Here is a 15,452-nt window from a genome sequence, read left to right on the forward strand (position 1 = left end):
GTCCGCCTTGGGTTTCTTGAGTAAGGCGTTGATCTCGGCGTGTTTCCAGCTCTCCGGGAAGGTTGCTGTCTTGAAGGAAATGTTGATGGCTTTCCGGAGATGGGATGCGATGGTGGTGCTGGCTTTGTTGAAGATGCGGTATTGGCATGGGTCTGACGGGGATCCGGAGTGGATGGTGTTCATGATCTTGATGGTGTTGTCGTCGTTGATGTTGGTCCAGGAGAGTAGGCGGTTGGTGCGGATGGTGGTCGTGGGGGCGGAGGTCTCAGTGGTTGTTGGGGAGGTCGTGGCGTTGAAGCTGTCGTGGATGTCTGCGATCTTGCGATGGAAGAAGGTGGCCAGAGAGTCGCACAGGTCTTGCGAAGGTGGGATGTCATTGGTGTTGGAGCTGGGGTTGGAGAGTTCCTTCACGATGTTGAAGAGCTCTTTGCTGTTGTGTGCGTTGTTGTCTAGGCGGTCTTTGAAGGAGGCCCTTTTGGCGGATCTGATGAGGTGAAGGTGTCTGCGGGTGGCGTTCTTGTGGGCTGCGTAGCTCTCCTGTGTTCGTTCACGGAGCCAGTTCTTCTCCAGCTTTCTGCAAGTTTGCTTGGAGGCCTGGAGGTCTTCAGTGAACCAGCTGGCTTTCGTGCTGATGTGACTGTTGGAGGGTTTCTTGAGCTGGGCGAGGGTGTTGGCGCAGTCTTCGATCCACTGTTTGAGGTTGCGGGCAGCGGTGTCGGTGGGGCCAGTGTCCCATGTCCTCCCGCTGTCTCGTCAGTTGACGGTTTATGTTTAGGCGTAGGAATTCCTTCGCCGACCCTGTGATCCATATGCCTAGGTATTTGAACTTGTCGTGTTGAACCATGGCCACGCAGTCAGTTGTGAGAAGTGGGAGTTCCCCTGATAGCGTATAAATTAAGGATTTGTCCCAGTTTATCTGGTAGCCAGAGTAAGAGTATATTAATGAACCTGTGAAACGTTTGTCTTGGTCTGGATGCGGATAGTAGTACATTGTCTGTGTATAGAGAAATACGCTCTTCCCATCTACCCCCCCCCCCCACGTCTATGCCACGGACCATGGTGTCCCCCTGGATCCATGCTGCGAGTGGCTCAAGCAGCATCGTAAAGATTATCGGGAGAGTTGGCACCCTTGCCATGTGCCTCTATGTAACGCAAAAAACCTTGACACTGCTCCATTAACCCACACTCCGGCACTTGGATGTAAGTTAATTCTTTTTAGTAAATCCATCTTTTAATAAAGTTAACAAATAGGACGTCGTTTTTGACTGAAATATATTTTAATGATATCATCAAGAGCTGTAAATGAGCGTCCTCGATATTAACAGGAAAAATACGTCATTATTATTAAGACTTATAAAATGAACGTTCTAGATTTAAAGATAAAATTGCTATCCTTCCCTGACCGGGAATCGAACCCGGGCCGCGGCGGTGAGAGCGCCGAATCCTAACCACTAGACCACCAGGGAAGCTGTCTCATGAATGTAACACAAGTCCTTTTAAAATATAATATACACAATCAAGTTGTTTATTATTTCAACAGTTTCGCCTGCTGTTACTCATCCTCTTAAAATATAACACGGGCTGTAAAGGATGCGGGCATAACTCGTTCTGTTCTAGTATTACAATTGAGACAAACACGAAAGCTTAACGCTAAACCAATTACGTCACTTTCTGAAACCCTGAAGGCCTCTTAGGATTGGCCTATATTCGCCGTAGAAGCACGAAAAAAAGAAACGGAAAAGGGACAAGAGAGAAATAGAAACAAGGTCCGCAGAGCGCTCTGTGCGCAGAATGGAAACAGTGATTTTTAAAAAACGAATTGTGGGTACTGGGTAGCAAAAACAAAGCGCAAACCTCAGAGGCACAGGAGGAACGTGTGAAAGGCCAATGAAAAATCAGAGTGCTCTTTAGTAAGATAGTTGGCGCTCACGTAGGTTCGCAGAGTAGTAGCGTCGCACTGTCGTACCTAATACCCACGAGAAAGTACCGCTCCAAGATGGCCGCCAGAAGCGCTTCCGCACCCCAAGGGTCTCCTGCAGCGCGCTTCGAGGGTTGTGAGCGCGCACGGCTTCTCCCCCGCTCTGTGGCCGCGCACGCTGCCCCCTCCCCTGCTTGTCTCTCAATCTGGGCTCTGCAGATTATGTGAGGGGGAGGAGCAGAGCATCGGGGACAGCGGGATACCGGGGATAGCGTAGCACCGGGGAAGCGGATACAGAAGGACGGTGCCAGCGAGGCAGTTGAAGATACGGGGTACAAGGAACCGGAGCACCGCCGCTGCCGGGTACGGCAGACCCCTCTAGCCCTGTTAATTAACATCTCCATCGAAAGGTGAGTGAAGGGCCAGGGTGTTTATGTACCCTGGACAGCGCTCAGGTGACGGTTCCGACCTACTATTCTTTTGTGTGAAAATGACAATTTTCTCACTGTAACCCTGTACAGAATGTTTCCAGACCAACGATTAGGACGTAAAGTTAAAGTGGGGCCGGCATTTTAATGTCAGTGGGCCCTCTTTACAGTTATGACAGATTGAAAGCTGTCGCTAAACCCATTGGTCACATGTCCACCTCAACTATAATGAACGCTCCTAGAAATAACAGTGATTGGCACCTAGATATAAGGTGACCTGTCTCCCGTCCAAATATATATATTTACGCCAATGCACAGTGCCTCTTCTGTTGTTAGTGTAATGTTGCTGGATAGAGTACCCCAACCCGAATATATTGCCACTTTTATCAAAACCACCTTCTGTAAGGTACAGTATATCTACTCGGTCCCCAAGTCACATATGCTTTGCCTGACGTGCACAGAAGGTGCCTCCTCTCCTATCAGCCATGATACACCTCTATTTCAATTTCAAGCAAACCTCACATTTTCATGTCCGAGAACCCTCGCACATAAAACCACACACATGTATACCTTTTATGAATAATAATCGTTATAATAAATACTCCGTCCACTCTATTCATTACATTTTGCAGCCCCCTACTTCAGGGCACCTTCAGAAGTGAAATGTCGCTTTTAAGACACCAGTAAGTCCCCTTCCCCTTAAATATAGAAGGACCCCACTGCTAAGGTATAGTGCATGTACTCTACTCACCTCTAAGAAATATGGTTCTGATCCCCACACAAGACTTGCATACCTCCCCACCAAAGAGCTAAAATGATTTCTCCCCAGGGTATGATACCCGTACTACCTCCCCCTCACCCCAGACAAGCTTGTATGTGATACTTTATTATATATGCTACCTGTACCTCCACCACCCTCCCAGATACTCTTCCTGGTTGACTAATGTTTATGCAGTCTAGTCTCTCTATAGTAAAGTGACAGAGAAGATTTGTTGTATGCCTACTTGTTTTTGTTCGCATTGTATATTCGCTAGGATTATTTTTACTAAGATTGTTCTGCATGTATAACAATTTGGTGCATTATTTTCCTGTTCTTGGAATTAGTGTACTGAAGACCTCTTGCAAGAGCCACGAAGTTTACTTTTCCGCATTGTATTGCAAATATTGAAAGTACCGGTATATGTAGGATTTTGTATGATTTCGAAATTAAGTCTGAGAGAAAGCAGTTTAGGTTGAAGGAACCCAATAGAAAGCCCAAGCAATACTTAACATGGCAGATGAGATTGGAAATGGCGCGTAATGGTAGGGTTGTTTGGGATTACTATAAACAGATTCCTGCAAAGTAGCTGAGAAATGTGAGGAGAGCAAAATAGGCTGCATAGGGAGTAATGCACTCCAGGAAAAGGAAACTGTTTCCCCACATTACTGATTCAATGTCCTTGGAGACATTGTGTCCCGTTCTGGAACATTTGGTGATAATGTATCCAGCTTTGGCTGCTACGTCTGTAGACTAGTATTAATTTCTGTAGGCCACATCCCCGAAAGGTTAAAAAGAGCTTGCAGACTACACCTAGACATGTACCAAGAATGTTGTAATGTCACATTCGTATGTCCCATAGCCTTGGAGAGGAGACTGGGAGAGATTGGGTTCCATTGATACATTGGAAACGTTCAAAGTTCTAAAGTACACGAGCTTGCATTTTTAACCTGAGGCTGTTGGCTTTGGAGCACAGAACCAGAAAACATCATGAATACATTATTCACAAAAAATATGAGTCAGTATTCTCCTTACTAAAGTGTGCATGCACCTTTCGGGGAAATGGGTGTTCTTAAATAGGCTATACTAGTAAGTACAGATCCTCTACTCGAGTTACAGACGTGAACCTTACACTCGGGCTAACAACTAGGGACAATGACTTAAACAACTGGTATGATTGGAGGCAAAAGGGCTATAATGACAGGATCGGACTGACCTATGGGGCAATCAGACAGTGGCTGATCTAAAAGGTTAATGTGTGGGGCCGTTTTTTGGGGGCTGTTTGTGGGCCTGTTTTATGGCCTGGTTTTTACATTTGATTTCCCTTATATTAAAACAAACACTGCTGGCAGCAAGCACAAATCTATGCAGTCTCCCATACTTTGCAAAATCCTTATACAGTGTGTGTTTACAAGTACAAAAATGTCCCAGTTTGCAAACATTGGCCAGATTTGTAGCTATTTAATTCACTAATGGGGCAACTTTTATTTTGGTGCCCGAACCTATTTTCTGTCCCAGTCCAACCCTTCATAATGATGAGCTATAATAATACTTGGAACATTCCACCCACTGAGGGTACAATGTTTTAAATTAAACGGGGAAACAGAAAGGCACACAATCAAATATTGGAGCAGAAGGGCTGTACCAGACATTATTCACCTCAGCCCACTCTATTTTCCTCCATTAACGTCCCAGCATTCCAGTGTTAGGCTAGAATAAGCATAGGTAAAGTTAGGAACCTTGCAGGTTCTTACTGTTAAAGAACTGGCATAATTAGAAAACGTGATGGGCTTACAAGTCCTTTTTTAACATCAAATGACGTTATTGTACAGTCACTACACAATTTCTTGTTCCCCAGTTGCAGTTTCCAACATGCTTAGTTTATTTAACGAGCATTGGCCAAGCCTGTAGGTTTCTCATTTGTGGCTCACCAGCTTTGCAAATGCTTGTTGCCCTTTCTGTACAGCATTGGTAAAAACTCATAATGACACAATCGCCTCTGGCAGCCTCATAATACCCTTGTACATGAGTGATACTGTATTGTGCCCTTGCATCACCATATATGTGTGCAAAACTACTCTCTCAACCGCCACAAGAGACACACACATTCTGGTATTGTTCAAAAGTGAAGTCTCTGATTTATTAAGTCATAATAATAATGCAGGCACCGACGTCCTCTCGACGCCTTGGTCACCCGATAAGGTTTCTTGAATGCCGTAACGCGTTGGCTGTTTTTCTGCACTTGCTGCACATCAGCGCCTGCATTATCATCATGACTTAAATCAAAGATTTCAATATTGAACAATACAGGAGTTTGCGTCTCTCTTGTAGCGATTGAGAGAGTAGTGTTGCTGCAAATGACAGCTGCTGCCCCCTTCAAAACAAATACAATTAATTTAAAAAATGTTATGGACCATGATGGATTCAGGGACCCATTGAGGTGGAAGCAGTGGGTAATGGACAAGGGAGCAATGGAGGTGCTTGAGGTTTGGCCGAAAAGGGCCCAAAAAAAAAAAGGCTAGGGAGGTCTAGGATAAGGGTCCAGCTTACAGGTAGGGAAGAGGGATCACCAAGGAGCACACAGCTGTCTGGGAGAGGGAACCAGCAAACGAGAGAGCTCCAAACACATTCCCTCTCATAGTGTGCTGAAATAAAAAGAATAAAGTAGTTCCCTAAAAGTGAGGATTGGAATATTATAAGTCAGCCAATCAAAAGCATGGTAAAGAGGGTATGCTTCAGGGGAGGGACAAACAAAAGATGAGGAAGGTGAACCATTGAATCAGAAGCAAGCAAATGAGTGACAATAAAATCAACCAGCAGTAAGGAATGGGCAGTGCTGTAAGTCCACTGTAAGTTTTTGGTATGGTCCACAAGAGACGTTCGACTGCAAACATCTAAACGCTATCTGGTAGGTGAGACCTAATAATAGATCTTAAACCTGATAGATAATTTTGGTTTCACCTGGGTTAAGGAATGTGCATTATTAATCTTTTTGAGGCCCATTTAATAAAAAAAAAAAGTTTCAGAATTTACCTCCTACGCTTATTGTTGTCTTCAGTTTTATAAAGTGAATGTACACGTCTTACTCAGCATAACCCAAGCCAAAGTTCTCCATTTCTACTGCACCACCAGTCAACTTGGATTGTTCCTACATGGCTTTGTATAGCTACAGAACAGTGGATCCATAAGTTTATGCTTGTGTCCATGAAGTTATGTAGACGTGGCAAACTTTTTTCACATGTCATTCTGCTCAATAGGCTATCTTTTTATGCTGTAAATTATTCTTGTTAGGTAAACTAGGATGGCTTTAGTTATCTGTTGACAGACTTAACGTTTCCAATACATTACATAAACTTAAAGTGAACTTTGTCATACCGTGCTCATGAATGAGTGTCTTTGCTGTCTTTCTCCTGATTCGATGCCTTACCTTCCTACTCTTGTATTTGTCCTGCCCAGGAACATTTTGATCTTGCAGTGTTTTGATTAGATGAACTGTATATTTTCATTGCTAATGTTGGGGAACTCTTTTTCTTTTTGCATGTTTCTGTATGCTTTGACTATTAGTATTTGATGGCAGGGCGCAGCCCCCCTATTTTTCTTGTCTGTGTCTATATCCATCCCCCATCCCTCCCTCCCTCCCTCCTTCCTCTCTATAGCCTCCTTTCGGCCCCTCCCTCGTTCACCCACTAGAGTTTACATCATGACAGTCAGAATCTTTACTTCTGCTTACAGTTAAGACCTTGTGATGTCACCAATGCATGTATTTTTTCTTTGTGTCTCCCAGCTTCAGAAGCAGTACAAATAAACAATACGTGTCAGATGCAATCTAATTGATCAGGGCAATATTCGGTATTTATTTATGCTCGAGACCTATCCATTGGCTTTATCTTTCTCATCAAGTGGATATACAATGGGTAGGTTAATAAAATATGTTGATTTCTGGAAAATTGGAGTGTGAGTGAATGGCCATTGGTGCAGCAGACTACTTATTAGTATCCGTCGATATACCATCTAGTGTGCCACTTTCCTGTTAGTAGGTTTTGTTTCATGCTGCATTTTTATTTGCTTATCAAGTTTGTGACTTCAGTTATTCCTGTAAGCTAAAGGATTATTAGGTCAATTGGGAAATTGTCCCTCTGTGCAGTTGGTGGTTTTGCCCTCTCAGTGTCTTCAAGTAGCTAAGGTTCTCGAAAATTACCATTTGCCACAGTAAGAGAACATCAGCATGTAACTTTCTGTGATGGTCCCCTTTGCTTGTGGGTACAACTACCTTTTTGCCATGGAACAGTCACTTATTGAATGTGATGCTTCATCTGCCACTACTAATTAAAGATTCCTCGGAGGGGTGGCAGGGTGCTCTGGATCACTGGGAAAAACATGTATGTTTCCCAAAGTCCAGTATAAGCTGACTGACCTGTCTATTTTCCGCCATTTAGCTCCATATTATAAGTTTTCATTTACTGCACTTCCTGGAGAACTTCACTGACTTTTCGATATCCTTGTTCCACCTCTCAAACGAACTTCTCATCCTAAGAAACTTAAACCTCTTCAAGTAACTTTATTTTACCCCTGCTAAGCCTTTGCTGACTTCTATTTACTAGAATTCCAATAACTTGAGCATGTACCTGCCTACACATTCCAAAAAGCATGATTTATACCATTTTTTTTTTTTTTTTTTTAAATTTCAAATCTTTTTTTATTGATAAAGAAATAGAAAAATGACAAAAACATACAATACATGACAATAAGTGCCAATAAATGACATGTGCAATCCCCGACAAACAGACCCAAAGGACCTAAGAACTGGCAAGTCTATAGGGGAGTCGCCCCCAACACAGACATATATGAAGTCATATTCCTCATACACATAGTAATAAGATCCGTAAGTCCGGACTATAAGTCTGATCCTCACGTCCGAGTAACATGGACGAACTTAAAACAAATTAAATTAAAATATGTCATGAAACCAAGTTCAACCCCCAAACTCCGATTGCGCTATGGTGAATGAGCGCCATGACTGCAAATGCCTTATCTCATGTGTGTTACCTGTCCGACCCCGCCTCACCCTTTACTCTATAGCCTATCAGCCATAACTCCGCCACTTCCGTTCAGGGCGGGTCAAATGAGAACGAAGATCTGTCCAGGGATTTCCAGAGCCTCTTATGGGAAGCGCGCCACGGGGAGGAGTGCAGAGCTGGGTTGTCAGCTCCTCTTAGAAACGAGAGCCATTCCTGCCAAACCCTGAATGAGACCTCAGAGGCGCTTTTCCATTTGCATAGTACCACCTTGCAAGCTAGAGTAAGCAAAATATCTAACAATTGACGATCATTGTCATTATGAAGCTCCTGGTCTAGCACCCCCAATATAACATAGACAAATTCTCGTTTAGAATTGACCTTGATAATATGATCTATGCAATCAAACACTTTCCCCCAGAATAATCCCAGCGCAGAACACCCAAAGAGCATATGAGCTAAGTCTCCCACCTCTGAATCACAGTTCCAACATAGGGGGCTATCCCGCAGATGGAGTCTATGGAGTTTTTCTGGCATCCAGTATGTCCTATTAATGAGCATATATTTGGTTTGGGCTAGAATCGGGGAAATCTTATTCGTTAGGGCAGCAGCGTGTATCAAATCCCAGTCAAATACTAAACCGGTAGAGTTAGGCTCAGATTCCCACTTGGATTCATTTTTCTTGTACGCCTTCCTTGGGGCAGGGAGAAGCAACTTATAAGTTTTAGAAACAAAGTGACCCGATTTCAAAAGTCGTGGAATCTGGGTCTTAAGCCAGGGGTCGCTCGAGTTGAGGGAGCGAGTAGACAGGATAACCTTGAGTTTCAAAAAGTCATAGAAATCCATTGGTGACAGGTTGTGGCTGGCTTGGAGCGAGGAGAACGGCAATGAATGTCCTCCTTCAAATAAGTCTTTCACCAGGTTAATGCCCTTCTTAGACCAACCCCCCCACTGCAGAGGTTTCCCTTCCAGCTTAAGCGATGGATTATACCATAAAGATACCATAGTAGACTTCCTCCACAGCAAACCAACTTTATGAGCTTGATCTAGTCTCAGAAGTGCTCTTCTAGTGTTTAATAGGATGTATTTGGAGTGGGGGAGATGGGATAGATCCATTGAGAGTAATGCTATTAGAGGGGCATTACCAATCAGAGATTTCTCAATTGCGATCCACAGCGGAGTATAATCCGCGTCCTCATTCAACCACTGTGCCCCTTGTTTACATAGAAAGGCCGTCTGGTAGTTCCTGAAGCTAGGGAGACCCAAGCCGCCTTTCCCTTTTGATAGCTGTAGCTTCTTCATAGATATCCTGGGCTTCTTCCCCTGCCACAAGAATCCACCAAATAGCCCATCCACCCTTTTCAAGAAGGCCTCCGAGAATGTCATTGGCAACATACTTGCCAGATAATTTACCAATGGGGTCACCATCATCTTTAAGGTTTCCGCCCTTCCCCACCATGAAAGGAATTTCGGGGACCATCCCTCTAGTAATGTAGATATTTTCTTCAGAGTCAAACTTTCATTAACCCCCAAAGTTGTGATTAGATCTTTATCAAATTCCAGCCCCAAATACTTAAAGCAGCCTGGCTGCCACGTCAAGCCAGAGTCTCCCATAATCTCTCTGTTACCCAAATTATTCAACAGTTTAACCTCTGTTTTATCTTTATTCAACTTGTATCCCGACACCCTGGAGAAATCATCAATGGTAGACATGAGGGCCGGTATAGCTTCTTCTCCCCTTTCTGATACTATTAGGAAGTCATCCGCATATGCGGTCAACTTTATTACACAATCTTCAAATGGGATTCCAGCAATACCATCGTTAGTTCTCAAGTGATAGAGAAATGGCTCGATGGCCAGCAAAAACAATGAGGGCGAGAGAGGACATCCCTGTCTGGTGCCTTGGTGCAGTTGAAACGCTGAGGAAAATGAGCCGCCCGCTCTAACTCTCGCAGAGGGACAAGAATATAGAGACATCACCATCTTTGTGAAAAAGTGACCCAGGTTGAACTTTTGGAGGACCGCATTCAAATAGTTCCAATCGACTCTGTTGAACGCCTTTTCGGCGTCAAGTGTGATTGCAACAGTAGGGGTAGATAACAGTTTTGCTCTTTCAAGTACATGTGCCAGTATTCTGGTGTTATCACTAGACAGTCTATGCTTTAAAAAACCCGCCTGTGAAGCATGTATCAATTTGGGCAGGACCTTTTGAAGTCGGTTAGCCAGAATCATGGCTAGAAGCTTACAGTCAAGATTAATGAGCGAGATAGGCCTATAATTCTTTGGTAGCGCCGGGTCTTTCCCTTCTTTTGGCAGCACCGCAATAATGGCTTCCGACAACGTACCTTTCACCTCCCCTATAGCACTGATTTCCTGGAATAAGTGCAAGAGTGGTTGCGATAAAAGTGATGAAAAGCCCTTATAGAATCTAGCAGTGAACCCGTCCGGCCCGGGAGCCTTACCGCACTTCAACGACTTAATGACCATCTCGACTTCTTGGAGCGTGATCGGACCGTTAAGGTCATCACGATCCACAGTGGAGAGGGAGGGAAGATTGCACTCATCCAAATAACCGTCAATTTTGGAATCGACTACCTCTGTATTCTTGGCATAAAGTTGCTCATAAAATTGTTTGAATACCTCCGCTATCTTGACTGGGTCCGAGTGTGTTGTTCCCCCCTGGTCTTTGATGGAATTGATCGTATTTTTCTGTATTTTAAATTTGAGGTATGCCGCGAGGCTCTTCCCCGCTTTGTTGGATGCACAGAGTTTGAATTGTTTCCTCCTAGTTAACCAAATCCCCGCTCTTTCACTTACTATTTTGTTATAGTCATACTTCTTATTTGCTAATTTATTCATTGTTTCTTCCTTTCTATCAGACAAATGTTTCTTCTCTAGCGCTGCAATTTCTCCCTTTAAAGTCTCCAGAGCTTTATTGTGGTTCTTGCTTATGGCAGATTTTATTTTAATAACGACCCCTCTTATCGTACTCTTTAGCGCCTCCCAACGGATCAAATCAGTAGTGTCTCCCCTGCCGTTATGTTCTAAGTATTCTCTAATCGCGGTCTCGATCACTACCCTATGTTGTTCTTTTTCGAGGACCTCCTCATTAAACCTCCAGATTGTTTGTTGAATAGAAGATTTGACGTTGGAGATGGATAGGGAAATACATGAGTGATCGGATAAAACCCTTGGTTCTATAGATGTACCTTCCATTCGGGGGATGCCATTCTTTGTTATAAATAAATAGTCATCCTGGAAAATGAATCATGTGGAGGAGAATAAAAGGTATAATCCCTCCCATCAGGGTTCTATACCCTCCATGTGTCTACCAAATGGAATCGAGTACATAGATTAGTGAAGGCCTTATGAGATCTATTACTACGAAAGGAGCATCTGGAATCCCTATCCAATACTGGATCAAATGGTAGATTAAAGTCTCCTGCCAGAATGTGTATGGCTGAATCAGGGATAGTCTCTAGTTGCTTGGACAGATCGGACCAAAAGGTTAGGTCACATGTATTAGGGGCATATACATTCGTCACATAAAATTCAGTGTCGTCTTTAGTCAGCTTGGTCGTAACCCACCGCCCTTTGGAGTCAGAAGCGGAGGAGAGCAAATCTACGTTAGATTTTTTTGCAATCAATGTCGGGGCCCCATTTTTCTTTCCTATTGCCTCTAACCCTACGACCTCAACAAAGAATTTATTCCTGAGAGTATGAAATTGTGAGGCCTCAAGTTTAGATTCCTGCAACAATACAATATCACCTTTCTGTCTACGTAAATACTCCAGGACCTTCTGACGCTTGACTGGCTGATTGAGACCCTTGACGTTGAGAGAGAGTATTTTCAAGTTATTCACTCTTGTTACGCCTATAGGAGTGTCAATTGTGGGTAACGACATAGCCACTCAATAGCTAACATGGTAAATTGTTAATAAACGACCCTTAAATGTATTTACTTGGACCTCCTTCATTCTCTCCCAGAACACCCCAGCTCTCACAGCACTGGTATGAAGGTAAAAGTACAATCGGCATAGGCATTGACAGGAGAATGATGTTAGACCTGATGTACATTGGAACTTGACATAAACACTATCAGGATCCTGACAGCACAATCGGCATAGGCATTGACAGCGGAATGAGTGTGGACCTGGTATGCATTGGAACATGACATAAACACCAGCAGGGTCGCGGCAGTGCAACCGGCATAGGCATTGGCAGTAAGATGATGATGGACCTGGCGTGCATTGGAACATGACATAAACAACAACAAAAAGAAAAAATAACACAGAGATCAAACACGTACCCCCCCCTCTCCCTCTCCCATTCTCCCACCTCCCCCTCTCCCTCCCGGTCACCCTCCCCCACCCCTCCACCCCGAGATATGCTAGTAGGCATGGTGACACGGAAAAAATAGTGTCCCTCCCATGGCCTCAACTCGTATCCGTGTTAGTAATTCGGGAATTAACCCAACACATAAAACAACATAAACCTGTGCGCCCATAAGGCAGCAGAACCCGTCCAGGTAACGATTAACACATACAGATAGAGCTGCCGCTGTGCCACCTCCAGTGGGGTTATCAACATTAGCTACCCATCTTTACCGACCGTAACCTGTTTTAACAAAAGGCGCACCGAGCAGCCCTCCTCTCTATCCATTTTTCCTCAAACAAATCAACACCATACGATGCAAGATCCCCTTATATGCTTGCATTAGATGTATGCATTAAATGCGCCTCCCCATTTCTTTGACTGGTTGGGAACCGCTACTGCAGACCAATAAACGCATAGTAGTTAGTAACGATTCATGACTAGTAATCAACACTCGAACAAGGCACAAGCCACCCAAGAGCACAGAATATAAGACTTGCGTCCCCCTCTACTCCACAAACAGAGCCCAACATTGCAACAACACAGCAATACATCAGGATCCAACATTGTATGACCACAAACGACACAGCGACATAACAGTCTGCTACGGAAACAAAGAATCCTGCTTAGTGGAGGAAGTATCCATGTGTAGCTCCTCGCCTCCTTCCAAACATTTCCTGAGTTTTAACGGATCTGCGAAGACCTGCGGAGAACCCTTAATAAAGACGCGGAACTTTGCCAGACCCACAAAACCAAATTGGTGGCCCAGCGATTTCAGCTGTGGTCGCAATGCAAGAAAGGCTTTCCTCGTGTCGACAGTTTCTGTACTGTAATCCTGTGAAATGTACACTTTACTAGATTTCCAGAGAACATGGTTATTTTTGCGCACAAATGACAGTATTTGTTCCACATGCTGGTAACGTAATGGCTTACATACAATAGGTCGCGGTCCTTTTTGGCCCGGCACGATCCTGCCCGGGACCCTATGATCTCTATCAAATTCCAGTGGATGATGGAAGTTAAGGTTGGTTGCCTGTGAGAACCAAGCCTCCAGAAATTGGACACAGGACTCGTATGACTCTTCTGACCCCTCCGGTATTCCAAAAATGCGTAGATTCCCTCTTCGATTTCTATCCTCCAACTCCGACAGCTTCCTTGACATCTGATCTGTGGAGATGTGTAGGTGTTTAAGAGAGCTACAAGTTTTGGTCTCTGAGTCTTCCAGTCGGCTGATTCTCGATTCTGACTCTGTAAGTCTGGCATTAGTGTCTCTGATGTCTTTACGGATAGCTACAATTTCTTCCTTTGTGGACCTTGCAATCTCCTTCACCTCTTCTAGTTTGTTCAGTATTATGTCCATCGTGTCGGTCACATCCTTTTTACCCTTGATAGGTGAGATTGGAGCCGGAGGTTCAGCCTTAAGTCTTTTCAGGTTCTTTGTATCTTTGTCCCCCATTTTGTACTCACTGTTGGAAGACACTTGATACGGTCGTTAAGACTGATGATTCTAAGCAGGCCCAAATAGCTTGGCTAGGACACCAGACACAATATGTGCACACGGACAAGATATTACCACAGCAAGAGAGTTTCCACCTGAACTCCTCCCACCGCTGCCAGTGGCGTAGTCAGCGACTTAAAACTGCAGAGTGCCCCTCAGAATTTCACTCGTGATCACTTGTGTCACTTGTGATCACCTGTAGTCAGCATGTCGTTGGGCATATGCTTCATCGCTGTACAACTCCCACGTGTCACAAAACTCGGATATGGCACTTCAGCCTCTCTCAGATCTCTCAGCCCTCTCCGATCTCGCAGTTCTCTCAGATTTCCAGATCCTCCAGCTCGCTCAGAACCCCAGGACCCTCAGGTCTCTCAGATCAGCAGCGTAGAGTAATGGCGGTGATCATACATATATGGGAAGAGCCATGGCACCCGCGCCTCCATCAATCCCCCTTGCAGTATATCTTGCCTTCAAACATAGACATACTATGCGCCCTCCATGTGTTGACTCTGTGATTGTTAAACACTAATTAGCTTACTTCAATGTTCCGAGAGGAGCCTTAATAGCCTCAATAGTCGCCGTCACAGCCGCCATTTTGCAAGGAACAGGGGAGTGATCGTGTGCACCAAAACCGCTTTCACCGCTTACACCACTTTTGCCTGTGATACGCTTTACCTGTGACACGCTGCTGCACCCAATTGCCTCTGTATTCATGCCGCTTTAGACATGGGGTATGTCGCCCCTCTTACTCTCCGGCTGCAGCCCTCGCGTCCCGATCACACACGGGGGCTACGGAGACTCTTGTAGCCGCCATTTTGCCTCTCCATATCTCGCTGTATATTGGCCCTGCTCAGCACGTTTGGGGTGATATAAAATATTATTATCCGCTTCCCATCTCAAGCGCTTAGTAATAATCTTGCGCTGGCCTCTCCTCGACTGTCTTCGTCACACTTCGGGACATACAGAGACTCTCAGCGAATTCCTACATCCGCCATCTCGCGCCATCTTGCACACTCCACACATCGGCGGTATCCAAGCGTGTCGGGAATGATCTATGCGCACTCAGATCCACTCACTGTTGATGTGGTGGCAACATGCTTCTTCCGATCTCCTCCAGCACTCCGGTGAGGTAGCGGCAGCATCAGCGCCCGTCCGGGACCGGCAGGCTCCAACTGCTGCACACCGCTCGTGTTCGGTCTCCAGGGCACCGCGCTCAAACTTGTTTCCAGGATCGCCTCGCCGACTCAAATTCAACCCAGAGGTAGGGCTCAACCTCCGATCGATGAAATCTTCATTCTTATCACCTATTTGACAGGTATTAACTCCTAAATCACTCCGTATTTCCCTGCCACGGGAGGAGCGTCGCTCTAAGCCGCCATCTTCTCCGGCGTCCAAACCACGCCCCACCATTTTATTCTTTTGATGTCTTATTCTGATGTGCTGACATTGCTCCTTCCTTCCT

General features: G+C 44.8%; 1 protein-coding gene and 1 non-coding gene across 3 annotated transcripts in view; one reads left to right on the forward strand and one right to left on the reverse strand.

Moving 5' to 3' along the window:
- Positions 1–1,394: 1,394 nt before the first annotated feature.
- TRNAE-CUC (transfer RNA glutamic acid (anticodon CUC)) lies at positions 1,395–1,466 on the reverse strand. The gene has a single exon. It is a non-coding gene; the product is annotated as a tRNA-Glu (tRNA).
- A 638-nt stretch (positions 1,467–2,104) lies between these two features.
- DNAJC5 (DnaJ heat shock protein family (Hsp40) member C5) overlaps positions 2,105–15,452 on the forward strand; it is a 234,187-nt gene continuing 220,839 nt past the window's right edge. For both annotated transcript variants that reach the window (XM_085619651.1, XM_085619650.1), the window contains exon 1: positions 2,105–2,328. The gene's annotated coding sequence lies outside the window, so the exon portion shown is untranslated. The remainder of the gene's footprint in view (positions 2,329–15,452) is intronic.

This window comes from Triturus cristatus, chromosome 7, assembly GCF_964204655.1.
Source record: "Triturus cristatus chromosome 7, aTriCri1.1, whole genome shotgun sequence".
In the NCBI taxonomy this organism is placed as follows: Eukaryota; Metazoa; Chordata; class Amphibia; order Caudata; family Salamandridae; genus Triturus; species Triturus cristatus.